This window comes from Catharus ustulatus, chromosome 3 (genome assembly GCF_009819885.2).
Source record: "Catharus ustulatus isolate bCatUst1 chromosome 3, bCatUst1.pri.v2, whole genome shotgun sequence".
NCBI classification, from domain to species: domain Eukaryota; kingdom Metazoa; phylum Chordata; class Aves; order Passeriformes; family Turdidae; genus Catharus; species Catharus ustulatus.
The window spans coordinates 93,454,540-93,467,456 of record NC_046223.1 but is presented as its reverse complement, the minus strand read 5'-3'; the positions used below and the strand labels follow the sequence as shown (position 1 = coordinate 93,467,456).

General features: G+C 38.7%; 1 protein-coding gene across 4 annotated transcripts in view; it reads right to left on the bottom strand.

The window, feature by feature from the left end:
* The window catches only part of HMGCLL1 (3-hydroxymethyl-3-methylglutaryl-CoA lyase like 1), an 82,009-nt gene that overhangs the window by 38,423 nt on the left and 30,669 nt on the right, over positions 1 to 12,917 (bottom strand). The gene's annotated exons all lie outside the window — the stretch shown is intronic.

Genomic DNA, 12,917 nt, shown 5'->3' with positions numbered 1-12,917 from the left:
AACTAGACTGACATTTTAAACAAGGAAAATATGGTACATATAATATGGGCATCTGATATTCAATATTAAACTGAAGAAAATAGGGATTACTGAAAGAATTTGACTGGGAAAGAACTTCCCACCAGAGAGACAACAAAGTCCTATGGAGAATGGAAAAACAAATTTTCAGTAGAGTTCATCAAGGATGAGCTTGGCAGAATTTAATCTAATATTTTCACTTAATGAGTTGGAATAAAAAGTAGAGATGTGGTGATAACACTGAATTTGAAAGTGAAATACTTAAAATGCAGCTATAAAGACTAAAGTACACTCCAGACATATATCAGGACAAGCATTTTTAATAGAGGACATAAAATAGTGGACAGAATTACAAAAAAAACCTGAGCTGGAAGAGACTCACATTGAGTCCAACTCCTGGACCCTGCACAGGACCATCCCCAAGAGTCCCACCACGTGCCCAAGAGCACTGTCCATACACTCCAAACTCTGTCAGGCTTGGTGCTGTGACCACTGCCCTGGGGAGCCTGTTCCAGTGCTCAACCACCTTCTGGGCAAAAAACTTTTTCTAATATCCAACTTAAACCTCCTGTGGCACAACTTCACGCCATTCCCTCAGGTACTGTCACTGTCACCACAGAGAAGAGATCAGAGTCTGCCCCTCCTCTTCCCCTCACAAGGAGCTGGAACTGCAGCGAGATCTCCCATCAGTGTCCTACAGGCTGACCAGACCAAGTGACTCCAGCTGCTCCTCACACAGCTTCCCCTCAAGGCCTTCACCATCTTTGTTTCCCTTCTCTGAATGCTCACAAATATCTTTCTTACATTGTGGCACCCAAAACTGCACACAATATTCAAGGTAAGCTCAGAGCAGAGCAGGACAATCCCTCCCTTGTCCAGCTGGCCATGCTGTGCCTGATGCCTCCAGGACAGGGTTGGCTCTCCTGGCAGCCAGGGCACTTACTCACTCATATTCAACTTGCCATTTACCAGGACCACCAGGTCACTTTCCATGGCACTGCTTTCCAGAATCTCATTCCCCAGTCTGTCCACACATCCAGGGTTGTCCCATCCCAGATGCAGAATCTGGCACTTCCCTTCAAATGGTTGTTGATTGCCCTGCCCTCTAATCTGTCAATGTCTCTCAGCAGAGCCTCCCTGCTTTCAACGGAGTTGACAGCTCCTCACAGTTTTGTATCACTTGCAAACTTGGTTAGTATCCCTTCAAGTCCTGGGTCCAAGTCATTTATGAAGATGTTGAAGAACACAAAGCCCAAGACGAAGCCCTCTAGAATTCCTTTTGAAAAGGTCTTGCAGCATTCTTCTAGGAAATGAGACACAATTTAAGTCAGTTGCGGAAAACTACATGCAAGTTGGAACATACACAGGCAAGCACTGAGTACAGCTAGCTGGGGGTACAGGGAGCCTAGCATGCGAAAGGAGAAAACACGCATGTGTGAAAGAGTGAAGAAAATCATGTATCTGGTCTGAGTATTTCCCACAGTATCTAGAATTAAGGCAGTGCTGAGTGGGATACTTTGTAACTGCATTTGCGTGTTTCCAAATCATTAAGTGGATGTGTGAGGAAATAGGTTTCAATGCAAACGTAGATCTGTTATCTACAGATAAATTTGGCTGTTACATTTTTCTTTTATTTTTGGGTACGAAAGGGCACTAAAATCATAAGAGAATACAACCAAATCAGAGCCCCAAGACTTCCCCCCATGTGACTCCAACATGGGAAACAACTTTTAAAAACATCAGAACTTCTTGGAAAGAAGAAAATTACCAAGACAGAGCCACAGAGAGCAACAGAAGACACAAGTTAGAGGAATAGTCTGGTCAACTGCAGCAAACACTACTGACAAATCAAGAAGAATGAGGATAGACTACTGTTTCTGAGATCTTGTCATCAGGGAATTTGGTGAGAGTTGCTGCAATTGCAAGCAAGGAACAGAAGCCAAAGCGTAGGAGTTATAGGAGGGAAACACAGAAGAGGGTCTCCAGACAGTAATTATAAACAGCGCCTTCAATGAGCTTAGGAATGAAGAAGAGATAGGCGATGAGATATGATATGAAGAACCAAGTAGGGTCAAAGGTGCAATTTTTAAGAGGCAAATGCTTGCTTATATTGCAAGTGGAAAAGAGCCAGAGGACAGTGAGAGGTTAAGAAAGAGAATAAGGGAGGGAAGAAATAAGAGAAAGAACAGAACATGGGGTCACTGGGGCAAGTGGAGGGGGTACAGATGAAAAGTAGACAAGAAACTTCTGCTGCTCTGATGGTGGAGGAGAAAGGACAGAAGGAAGAGGATATCGTATCTATTTTTCTTAGGAGAAAAAGCAGCAGAGGAAAGAGAAAAGTTTGTGCAATAAACTACATAGGCAATTGGGATTTAATTTGTGAATTCAATTAAGTTGGAGAATACAGCTGTTTTCTAAAAAAGATAGCAGGACTGAAAGAAAAAAATATACCATAATGAAAAAGACTGTTCCAGTCTCAGAATATTCACCAGAAACACTCAACAGTATGAGAGCAGAAGCAAATATCCGGGCATTCACAAAGCGGAATCTGCAATGGAAGTGTTTAATTCTAAGTATTTACTTAAATTTTTGTTGAATCAAGGGCACACATAGTTTAACTGTATCTTCAGCAAACAAAAAAAGAAAACAGCCCATGAAGCCAGAGATGGAAAGAAAGACTTGCAAGAGAAGGCTTCTATACAGCTGCTTTAGCAACACACAGGTATACTGTTGCTGTTTCACTCACTCAGGTTTTGAGAAATCAGAATACTCCCTTTTAGGAAAAAGTGACAAAACTAAGTTTTCTACTTGTTTCACCTGGCATAGTTTACCCCGTCTCTTGTCTGTCTGCACATGAGTATCATTCAGTCTTCTACTAAATTGTTTCCTATGCATATAAAACAAAAACAACAAAAAAATCCACAACAACTTTACTTTGTAATATTTTGCACAAAAAATGCTGAACAGTCTCTGGGGATGGGGAGGGAGAAGGAAGAGGAAGAGAGTTTTCAATTTCTTCCAGTATGCCAAAACCAAATTTCAGTGTTCCAGAAATGGCATAGACAGTACAAGGTCCCCATGATCAAAGTCACTAAGAATGGTGATAATCACATCAGCCCAGTGCCTCTGAATTGAAGGATATAAAACCACAAACAGGGTGAATGAGCAAACATTTCTTAACCAAAGTGCGTTAAAAGAAAAATTAATCCAAGCAGAAACTGAACTCCATGTTGTAATCAGCCCTTTGTCAACTTGTTTCAGCAGGAGTCCCAGAGGCAGATCCACAGCTGCTACCACAGCTGGAAGCATGAAGCCTCCTGAGAAGCCAGTTGCAGACTCAGATGCTGCTGCTTCCTGTTTATTATTATAGTGTAAGTTTGCATATAATTTACCATGTTCGCTGCAAATGTATTTATTTTTACTGGATGTTTGTGCTACACTGTAGTACATGCTTATCATTTGGTGAATTCCTAATAATAAGATTGATCTATTCTGTCTCTTTGCAAAGAAAACCACTTGTAAAAAACAGGAGGGAGAGAGAAAACAGAAAGAAAAGGGAGAGAGAGAGAGAGAGGGAAAGGAGATTCTTCCAGAAATAGATTATCCGAGCCAAGTCCAAAATGTGTAAATAAGGCCAGGATCTTTTTTCCACATTCGATTTTACAAACAACTCAAACCCAGCCCCAAACATCCTCCCTCCTGCCCCCCAATAAATCAAATACAATCTCTCCATTTATTTAGTGCCCAGTTACAAGTAACATATCCTTCTCTCAGTGAATACTACAAAAAATATTTGCTAATCTATTTAAATGCCAAAAAAACACTGTTGAATTGTGAACTATGTTCTAGAAAATAGTTACTTCTCTAAAAATATAACCAAACTGCTACAATAATGAAGAGCCACGTAACCATTTACCTTCCAGTAATTCTCTCAAGTTACTTTTGAGTTGCATACTAGCAAATACATGCTAGCAAACACATCACATCGTTACCTTATAATTTCATACTAACATTTTTTCTCTGCAAGTACAAAAACAATGGGTAAAAGTTGGTATAAATTTATTCCTCAGGAAAACCCTCACATAGTGCAATCACTCAGTATGATAGAGTCAGCACAATCGCTCCAAAATCCTTTTCTTAACCTATTTCCAGTACAGAGAAATTCACTAAAGTCCTCACATCCCAGCAATCTCTGGCTTCTTAAACTTCTCCAGGGCATTGATTCCAGCTGGCTTAATACTGTGTAACCCTTTAGATATGTTTTTACCATCAACATACAAAAATGTGTTTCTTCCAAGTCTATTAAATGCTTACCTACATTTTGTTGTTTCCATAAACCAAAATATAAGCTCACTTACAGTGACATGAAGGTGTTACACTGGTTTTATTATCTAGAAAAGTGACAATTGTATAAATCACAATATTCTCAAAATAATTGTGACTAAACTACACAGTATAGTCTTTAAAATGGGCAATCTAAAGCAATGTGAAAAAAATGTGCATTTGAGCTCTAAGTATTACAGAATACCAGAAAATATGAGTTGAGTTTCTTTCTGTATTTGTAAGACACAAACAGCTTCGAACTGTATGTATTTGTGCAAAACTGAATTGTTGAGTTTTTCTTAAGGTATTTCTAATTATGTCTAAAAGATTCACTACTGTAAGGCCATCCTAATATCTCAACTTAACTTACTTAGAATGGACTGTAATAAAAGAAGAAAAAAAGAACATTGTTGAACTGAATTATGAAGATCCAATTATCTTGATAATAAGGAGTTTTGGATAATCAGGATGTGTCTTTATAAACAGAACAGGTTTCGCTATGAGTTTCTAAAACCAATTGTTACAAGTACATTCTAATTAAAAAATATATATTCTTCCACATCTTTTTTTTCCAAAACAAATTGGGATATCATTAGCACAAGACAAAGATTACTAAAATCAATTCTTTAAGTCTTGATTATATTTTGTTTGATACGTACTAGCATCAAAGTGAACCAATAATTATTTCCTATAATCAACAAGGAATTACATACGTTGCAACCCATAAGTTTAATTATAGCATAATACAAAATGTGGCAATTAATAATAATAATAATAATAATAATAATAATAATAATAATAATAATAATAATAATAATACACAGCATTGTTTTTTTGTTATCTATTTGTCATGGACAAAAATATTCCTATATTTCAAGTATATCAACAAGTATTTGAATTCTATATAAACTCAGATGAAAGTCAAATAGTGATCCCTTCAAAACGCTTTTAGGTACTGTGAACAGCACCATACAACTCATTCTTAAAAGGCATAGGACATAAACAAAGGAATTACATAGAGCAGTTCAGAATGAATGTATGATTGAATGTGCTTTAATTTATGAAGCAGCAGCTTTGTAAGGAAATGCTTCTAGAGGTATCTCAACACCAATCATTTGCATCTGTTTTTGTAACACAACCTGTAAACATTCACATACACATTCACATTTGAACAAATGGCCTTAAAAGGGCTACTCCCATGAAAATTTTTCAGGTCTGGGATATAAATACATTTTTTAGTTGCTGACCATGGAGAAGTTTTTTCTTAGTAGAGGAAAAAAATTACAATCTTTCAGGCTTATATTCCTGGATAATTTTTTTATTAGGAATAAGGCAGTACTATATAGTATTGTGTTTTTCAGAGGGAGATAGTCTGATTTTATGTCATGGTCAGAGGACCCAAAGCACCATTTTTGGAAAAGAGAGAAAAATACCAGTAAGGATTGCCTTATTTCTTTACCATTCTATTGTACTAATTGCAATTCACTCCTGTGTCTTTTTAAATTTTGGAACAAATTAACTTAGAAGAATCTAGCTTAATGGCGCACATTACCTTGTAAGAAAACAGCTTATTCAGAATTTACTTAACATTTTCTTCATATGTACATTCATGATACACAAGTTAAAGAACAATCCAAGTGACTACTTCCAATTACCATTTCTCACCATTTTTTTATCAATCCTAGCGGTTAAAAATTAATTTTTAATCACTGAGTAAGTTGCAATATTTTTAATAGTACCTGAATTATGCATTGCAAGGTGCAAATTTAAAACCAGAACTATTTTGTGTTACTTTACATGTAAAACACACATAGTAGTAACACAGGTCACACATTAGCCGACCACACAGTTCATAACTGATTTGGCTCAAGGTCTTCACAGAGTGTGTCCCAGATGGTATTGTAAAGTTTTTATGCATGTACTAAAAAACCTCCCAATCTAACCCAAAACCCCAAACAAAAACTAACAGAACTCCACCCCTTTATGATGCTAGTAAATGGCCTAACTTCTAAGACCATATGCAGCATTTCAATTGTTCATAAACATTTGAACTGATTTAGTAAACATTTAGAAAACTGTGGACTATGTTGCAGATTTTAAATGTGACAGCTGACAACATAAATTTTCTGGATGATGATGGAGTCAGTGTTAGTGCAGCTGTAGTAACAGTAAGACATGCAAAAGCTTGAAGTTTAGTTTCAACTGTTTGAGTGCATTTTTCATAAGATTCAAGGACTGCCAATGATTTATGCTCACTCCATAAATTGTAAATTGCCAGTAAAAATAGGAAATACAATTTGAACCCCTTAAAATTATTTTTGGAAGAATTTTTCAACTGCTCAAATAAGGAGTTAGGGCAAGGCATTAAATTATCCATTTCCTGCAAATAAATAACACTTTAAACAATAACAGCACTTTAGAAAGGAAACAATCTCTGTATTGAAATGAACACAAATAGAATTTATACATATTATTACTTTTATTACTTTAGTAATTCTAGCAAAATATTTAGCCTACAAAATTTACATTAAAATTTAAAATGTGTAGTCCTGGGAGCTTGCTTGAGGAAGGGTTGAAAGTTTTGGCTATGGTTCCTTAAATCAGGCCATGTCCAAAAGGCTGATGAAAAACTGAGCCCACAGAGTAAAAATCTTTCTCCATATAGTTAACAGCTTCATTTTGTGACACCTTGCAGCTCAAAGCCCATTAATATATTTCTTTTATCTCCTGTAATCTACACAAATTACAAGGTCCTAATCCTTTGCCTATGCAGAGGTAGAATGGGATTTATTTGTTCTTACTCCTGATCCACAGCCTACCCTGAGACAGGCCACCAACACTGGATGGACCTAAACTCCTTTACAGTCAAAAGGATGGATCATCCAGAGAGTGTTTTATCTTATCCTGTGGCAGGTACTTTTAAAAAGCACATAGAGTAAACCACAGCAAGAAGGTTGCCTAAATTCTCTCTATTAAACTACTAGAAAACTCAGGATGACAAGCTCAGGCTTGTTGTGTGGTCATGCTCAGATGTGCCTCATGTTACAACAATAGTGAGAAATATAATAGTCACACAACAAAACACCTGAAACTAATCTTCTTCAATTGAGTAACAATCAGTCAAAACACGAGCACCTATTCAAAAATACTGAATATTAAAACAGCTTGCCACAAACCCCTGAATGTCTCAGCATTTTAAGAGTGCATGGAATCAGGATACCAAAATGTCATTTACTATATCTGTCACTAAAAGCAGTCTCTTTAGCAGCAGCTAAACATGGAATCATAAATCCCAGACTTTAATAGTCAATTCTTCTTTGATTTTTTTTATTTCCAGGAACAAGGTACCCGGATTGCACTGAGTATTTCTGTGAAATCTCAGTTTAAATTTCACTTTCTCATTATATTTTAATTTTTTTCATTGAGGAAGAGAAACCCAGTATTTTACCTCATTAAATACAATTAAAAACTCCAGAAGTCTTCCAAATGTTCTGCAATATTTGGGAATTAATGAAATACTTTCTCTTAAGTGCTAATGAATTCCATAGAGCTCAGGCTTTTCTAGAGAAAATCATAGCTTCGTTTTCTAGAATTAAGTCCGAAATGTCAGACTGCTTCCATAACCTCCCTCCTCACAAGCATCTGAAATGTTGTAAATAGATTTACCTACTTCCTGGACTTGGAATTCAAAACTGATGCCTCTTCTTTAAGAGTATTTTTTCATTTTTTAACTAATTAAAAGTTTTAAGTCCATCTTCTAGACCTTTTTTTCAACTGCCAGGAGATCTACTATTAAAAAAAGGAGTCCTTGTGAATCCTCTATTTCCATATTCAGGCTTCTGCTATATTTTTCTGGTCTTCAGAATTCTCCTCAAGAAAATACACCAGAGCTTTAAAGAAAGTATGAAGTATATGGAAACTAAACAACCCCTTTTGATTATTATTTCTGAGCAATCGTTCTGTCTCAATGCTTCCCATAGGCTCTTGTAACTCTACAACCCATGAGGATTGCATCTGAATGAGTATGAACAGGAAGGTTCATGAGTCAAAGTATCACAATACTTTGCAACTATTCTCTTTCAAACATATTTTTCTGGAGTCTGATCCATAGCACTCTTTTATTTCTCCTTAATTACTATTTTGACTCCTCAAAACCTTCCTGGGATGGATTTTTCAGAAGTGCATTCAAAATCCAAATGTATGGGGTTAATCCGTTCCCTTTTATCTTCTAATTTACAGTGTTCAAAACCTTCCTTCCAGTATTTTCATATACTGAAATCCATGTTCCGTGGATACTGAGAATTACTGCCTCAGAAAAGATGTTTTGTTATGAAATAAGGCTCCATATTCTGCAATTTAGATTTTCAGCAGGTTTTTAGCAGATTTGTTATTTTATTATTGAGTTGTATTAGATGAACGCTGGAAATACCAGTTCTCTCCTAAACTTTTCAATTTATCAGTGTAAACTTAATCCATCTTCTTATCTCTTGTGCCTCAACCTCTATTTTTAGTGGATAAATTAATTCTCAAACTAATATACTCTGATGAAGATACATGTCGTATTTTCATAAATGTAGCTTCTTTCCAATATACATATCCTCTCTATTTTGATCCTTAGCTTCGTTACAATACCAAGATGATTTTTTGCCTTTTCTTCTATATAGCTTTCATACAACTTTTATGTATCCTCAATATTCTTAGCATGCATACCTGTAGTTCCTTAAGTCTGATAACTTAGCATAGTCCTAGTATTTTGTTAGGCCAGGAGAACAAACATCCTAAAGGCCTTGTAGTAGGAGGCTGGAAAGCTCCCTATGCTATCTTGGGAGACCAAGGTCCTGTGTCTAGAACATATCCTGCAAACTAGAGAATTGACCTATCCAGGGGGGAATTTCATTGATGAGGGAATATCATGCCATTCATCCAGACCTTCCTTTGGGACATCCTTGTTAGATATGCTAATTTGTAAGGTCTGTAAAATTGTATACACGACCTATTGTGCGTGTGTACTGCGGTGCATCCCACCTGGGGAAGTGGTGCACCATAAAGATTCTTATTAAAATACCAAGCTAAAAACCCTTTATCCCTTAACTGTGTCTGGCTCTCAATTTTCTAAGACCAGGAAAAGGCATCACCACAAGTTGAATTATTCTGTTAATAGCTATTTAATTCTGAATGATTAACTCTTCCTAGACCTAAGGAAGAAAGCTGGAGTACACTTAACATAATTTTCATTCACAACTTTGAATAACTTTGTAGCATATCTGATATTAAGCAGTTCTCTGCTGAAGTGTTCTGTAACATAACACAGACTCAGTTTTCCTGCATGAAGTTTATCTTATGTTTGCATATTACACTGAAATTAGAGATATCTATACTGGATACAAAACTAAGCACTTTCAAAATATTCTCTGATTGTATTTTCCCTCTATTTTCAATTATCTCCCTTCTCTTCATCTATGTACTATTCTGTTTCCTTTACCATTTAATTCTTGATATTCATCCTTTTTGTCTCTTTGTTTTGTTTTTGTTCTTTAAATTATTACTTTTTTTTTTGCTGTGCTGTTCTTCTGTTTTACCATTTTCTGCCTATTTCTTTCTCTCTCTCTTTTTTCTTTTTTTTTCTTTTTTTTCTTTTTCTGTGTGAAGAAAAATAAAAGCCACATGGTTTGTCAGATAGTAGACAATAAATGTTTGGGAATGTTGTAGAATCCTGTCATGGGAACAATTACTTACATCACATCAGTGTATCAATGCCAGAATAATTGCTTCTGGTATGTTACAAATGCAACAGACACAATCTGGTGGAGGAAAAAGCACCAGGCTGCCACTTTTTTAAAACATGTGAAAACTAGTGCACAGAAGACAAGTTAATATTTTAAGCAGAAAATCAATCTACAGTACACTAGAAGGGCTTCTTCATCACCTGCAATTTACTTGTTATGGACAAGTTGCAAAGTCCCTTTTTTGACATCCTCCATAATTATCCAAAAACAATACATAGGCTTTGAGGATTTCCTGGATGGCTGGTTGCCTATATTGTACCATTTAGCTGAATTTTATTAGTTTAATGCAGGAATGTGAAACAGAAAATATCACCTGACATGCTTAGACATCTGAAGAAACAGAAAACAGAAGTTTAGTGTAAAAATGTTCACAAGTGGATAAGGTTTGTTGCTATATACTTGCTGTTTTGTCTGAATTGACTGCCTGTTCCTTTAAGCACACATGTCTGGGACCTAAAATTCAGGCCTACCTGAGCTTAATCCTCCTGGAGAACTCAAATTGCTAGTTATGGTCTCAGCTCAGAATTTAATTTTAGAAAAAAATGTGACGAACAGTGGTGGCAGACAGCTTTTAAATAACAGACCTCTTATATGAGAAGCTGCTCAGGAAGGCAAATCACAACACTATTGGCAGATAAGCAACTGGAAAAAGTATTTAAACTCTGGTACAAGTTACAGTAATTTCATGAATACAAGCCGCAGCAATTTGACAAAAATTTTGGTGGAAACCCGGAAGTGCGGTTAATAGTCGGGGGCGGCTAATATGTGAATAATTTCCTGACGTTTACAACCCCAGACGTGCCAGCCAAGGCGCTGAGCCGAGCACAGGCCAGTAAAAGCCGGCATTTCACGATTGTTACAAAGTGTTACTCTGTTGCCCTGGTTCCCTGCAGGCAGCACGGGGGGCGGGGAGAGAGGCAGGAGAGCTCTCTTCTTCCCTCCTCTGCCGCAGCCTGGGGGAGAGACGGGGGGGGCCCCGCGCCGCCATTGCCACGGCTCGGGGAGCCGACGAGGGCCCTGCGCCGCCATTGCTGCGGCCCAGGGAGGAGGGGGGGAGCCCGCGCTGCCATTGCCGCGGCTCGGGGAGGAGGAGGGGGGCTCTGCCCCTGCCCTCCGCCGCTGTGGCGGGAGCAGGGGGTGCTCTGTGCCCGGCCGGCGCCACGGCGTGAGCGGGGTGCGTTCTCCGTGCCTGGCCGGCGCCGCGGCGTGAGCGGGGCCGGGGCGAGCGAACCCAGAGGCGGCGGCCAGCCCCGAGCGGCACCACCAAGCTGGGCCACCTGGCCCCGTCAGCAGCCCCTAGCGGGCCGAGCCTGCACAGCCTTAGTTGAGCCAGTAAACCCCCCGCCATGCGGCGGTTCTGTTAGTATTTGGCAACTTTGTTGCACATGGGTCCTCGCTGCGAATGACAAAGCGGCTTATATTCAGGTGCGGCTTATTTATGGACAAAGAACAAAATATTTGCCAACACGCAGAGATGCGGCTTATACTCAGTGCGGCTTGTATTCGTGAATTTACTGTACTGTTTCTTAACACAGTGAATGTCCTTACTTCTCTATTTGGTGATTTTCCTCATGAAATATACCCAGGCTAAGGAAAAAGAACCCGAGCATTTCTGAGCTGTCCTTGGTTGGCTCTTGCACGTACATCAAAATCATAGAAGCACATTATGGTTTGGGTTGAAAGGGACCTTAAAGGTATCTAGTTCTAGCCCCTGAAATGGGCAGGAACACCTCCTTCCAATAGATCAGGCTGCTCAGAGCTCCATCCAACCTGGCCTTGAACAACAGCTCCAGGAATGGAGCATCCACAGTTTTTCTGGGTGATCTGTGCCAGTGCCTCACCATAGCCAAGAATGTCTTCCCAGTATCTAACTGAAACCTACTCTTTCATCTTGAAGTTTTTCCTCCTGTCCTATCATTACAGTTCCTGACAAAGAGTCCCTCTTTGTCTCCTTCCCTGCAGCCCCTTTCAGATACTGGAAGGTTGCTATGAGGTCTCCACAAGACCTTCTCTTCTCCAGGCTGAACAGTCAATCTTCCCAACCTGACCTTGTGACATGCTTCATTGACATGCTTCATGCCACATGTAAGTCCTCTGTTGGACTTGCTTCAACAGCTCCATGTCGTTCTTATGCTGGGGAAGCAGAACTCTATGCAGCACTCTAGGTGGCATCTGATGAGAGCAGAGCAGAGGGGTAGAATCCCCTCCCTCACTCTGCTGGCCATGTTGGTTTTGATGCAGCCCAGGACATGACTGGTTTTCAGGGATGTGAGCACACACTGCTAGTTCAGGTTTTTTGCCAACCATCAGCCATAAATCCTTGGATTGGACACGATGATCTCAAGAGTTCCCTATCAACCTAAACCATACTGCTGGTCTGTGATCCTCTGGGCCGGAGGTATAACTAGAAGTCAGGTTTCCCTTTCTTAAGGAAAATGCCCAAACAACCACACACTGTTGTGAAAGCCTGCAGTAGCATTACCTCACCACTATTTCTGGAGCAAAGAGAGAAACTAGGATTTATTCCCAGACTGATTTTTGAGTACTTAATTCTCTGAGGTATGTACCTCTACGTATTTTCAAGTCCAAGTATTTTCTGAGCATGATGCAGTTTACACTACTAGTAATCCTCAAGGAATCTAACTGCTGAGTTTCTCCTTGAATCTATGTGAGCCCTTCTGCATTCCCATGGACCTTCAAAAACAATCTTAGGTAAGTAGCTCTTACCTGTGATGCAAAAGAAAATGGAAATAAAAATTTATTTTATTCAACAGTGAGTATCATTCAGGA